Raw genomic sequence first — 313 nt, forward strand, 5'->3', positions numbered from 1 at the left:
GACTGCTGCTGTCCCCCCTGCAGCATCAGCAGCAGCAGCAGCTGCCGCTCCAGCGAGCAGCACAGGAAGCGCATCTCGCAGCAGCAGCAGCAGCAGCAGCAGCAGCCGCAGCAGCAAGCCAGCAGCACGACTTGCTGCTGCTCTAAGAAAGCTAGGGGTTGTAACGAATGAAAATGCTGCTGCTGCAGCAGCAGAAGTGCAGCAGCAGCTGCAGTCTGTCGGCCGCTCCCTGAGGAGGGCCCCAAAGGCAGAGGGGTATTTCAGGCGTATACAGGGGGGAATGTTGCTGCTGCCTGCTGCTGCTGCTGCTGCT

Source organism: Eimeria mitis, genomic scaffold (assembly GCF_000499745.2).
Source record: "Eimeria mitis Houghton genomic scaffold, Emh_scaff1179, whole genome shotgun sequence".
NCBI classification, from domain to species: Eukaryota; Apicomplexa; class Conoidasida; order Eucoccidiorida; family Eimeriidae; genus Eimeria; species Eimeria mitis.